Source organism: Apium graveolens, chromosome 2 (assembly GCF_009905375.1).
Source record: "Apium graveolens cultivar Ventura chromosome 2, ASM990537v1, whole genome shotgun sequence".
NCBI classification, from domain to species: domain Eukaryota; kingdom Viridiplantae; phylum Streptophyta; class Magnoliopsida; order Apiales; family Apiaceae; genus Apium; species Apium graveolens.
The window spans coordinates 114288010-114290502 of record NC_133648.1 but is presented as its reverse complement, the minus strand read 5'-3'; positions in this window follow the sequence as shown (position 1 = coordinate 114290502).

The following is a 2493-nucleotide window of genomic DNA, read 5'->3' as shown; positions in this document are numbered from 1 at the left end:
AAGTTTTTCTTGTTTTTCTTGAAGATCCAAGCATTCTTAAGACTTCTCAAAGCTTCTTAAGGCTTCCTAGCTCCTCCCACCACTCAAAGGAAGGTATACCATCTCCAAACCCTAGATTCCTATATATTATAAGATGATTTTGATTAGTAGGATGATATTGTAGCTTGTTGTTGTGATTAGAGTTTGGGATTTGAAATGGTAGTGAAATGGAATGGTAAATGTTGAGGTTTTGATGAAAAGAACTTAAGTATGATTAAAGTTAAGCTTAGGCATAAGTATGAATGATTAAATTGAATTGGTTGGGGTTTTTATGATGTGATGAGGATGGATGTTGGTTGTATGTTGGATTTGAGGTTGATTTGGAATGGGTTTGAATGGTTTAAAATATTGGAAATCGCGTAAACATAGCCGTCGTAACGTCCGATTTTCTTTGGACTGTTTTTGTACATAGCATTAGGACCCAAGAACCCCCTGCTAGATTATGACCACTGCCATGTTTAGATAGCTCATGTTACGAGCTTCGTTTTGATATGTAGTTCGTTCGATTCCGATGCACGGTTTAGGAGAAACGACCGTTTCAAGTAACGGCGTTTCGCGAACGAAACTTTTCCCCTCGCCTTACTTTGAAACATAGGTTAAAGACCAAAAAGGGTTAATTAATGTATGGAACATTTATGGTAAGTGTGTTAGGCAGTTGGTAAGACACTCGCGAAGGAATCGCTTTAAAACTCGTAAAGGTTAAATTATTAAAAATGGGGGAGCCGAGGGTACCCGAGTGACTTAAGCGAATCAGTGAGCGCAAAACAAGCGTTAGAGTCTAAGTTAGTTAAAGTATAGATTTACAAGTGATTTTGGTTTAATTCCAACTTACTTGTTGTTTATAGGTTACCAGACTCATCCCGAGCCTTTTATAACCCCAAGTCGCTCAGGCAAGTTTTCTACCCGTTATAACTGTTGTTGTGATGAATATATGTATATGCATTATCTTGCGATAGATGCATGTTGGTTAATTAGCAAATGTTGCGATATATTGAAGCATGCTGATATGGTATATATATGCATGCCTGTTTCATATTCTTGCCATATATATCTGTTGGTTCAGTTGATAATACCTATGCTAGAGGATAGCGGTAACTTGCATATACCCTTAGTATAGGGACCCAAAGGTGAAAATATTTTCTAAAACCGGGAGTCGAGGATCCTGAGTAGATTTTGTATGTATGGATATAGATATATATATACATATATATTTATATATATATGGTTATAGTTTTCAAAACTATTAATCGAATAAGGTTTATTCGATAACTTTATTTTATTTAATGAATATTATTATGAATATTCATCCGAGGACTTATGACTCCTTTATTTTATTATTGAATATTACTTGGATATTCATTTGAGGATGTATGACTCCTTTATTTTATTATTGAATATTACTTGGATATTCATTTGAGGATGTATGACTCCTTTATTTTATTATTGAATATTACTTGGATATTCATTTGAGGATGTATGACTCCTTTATTTTATTTATTGAATATTATTAATAATATTCATTCGAGGTATTATGACTCCGCTTATTACTGAAATATATTCTTTATTTTATTAAAGAATAAGGTGTTAATAATCAAACTTATTTTCGATTATTCAAATAAAGATAATACTTTCATATAAGTGTATCTTTGGTTATTTAATATTCATTTCAAGTATAAATTTTAAAACTTCTACTTCAGTTATTTTTATAAAGATTATTCTTTATGGGAATATTATTTAAATAATAATATTCAGATATTTTCTAATAAATGGGGACTGATTTACTTCATTAAATCAGCTTTACTCCAAACACTCTTTAAAGTGTTTTCGAGTCTCAAAATGATTTTTAAAAGTCAGAGCGGATCCCAAAACTCATTTTTATATTTAAGATCTTCCTTTTTAAGGGGATTTAAATACTCGCTCAAAACGTGGGGAATCCGGCTCTGTGGTGTATTTTATATTCGCAACGAGGTTGCAGTTTTGGTAAATGAATTGATTACTTGCCCAATGTTCGGGAAGTAAGCCCATCTAATTGAGTCGGCATAAGCGACAGGCCGGGGTACGGTCTATGAAAGTGTAAGTGGCTGGGTGGCAGTCCATCAACGCGTGAGTGGCCGGGTAACGGTCTAGCGCGAGGTCCTAATGCGGCCAGGGTGATGACCGGTGAGGAATTCATCCATCTACAGTAGAAAAGGTTACTTATTGGTATCTTTTCCTGACCAGCAAGATATCTGGTTTATGCCAAAATTCTTTTCCTTCCAAATTCATTGGATATTGTAACTCTGTTCATACTTTACATGACAGAGGTTTTCAGGAAATGTATGGGAGATATATATGAATATATTTATATATCGGGACTTAATGAAGTATCTCGTAACTTCATTATTTATAATGATATTCAAAGATTGAATCTATTCAAATCTTGTCTTGTAGTCTCATCTATGTGATGAACTTTTG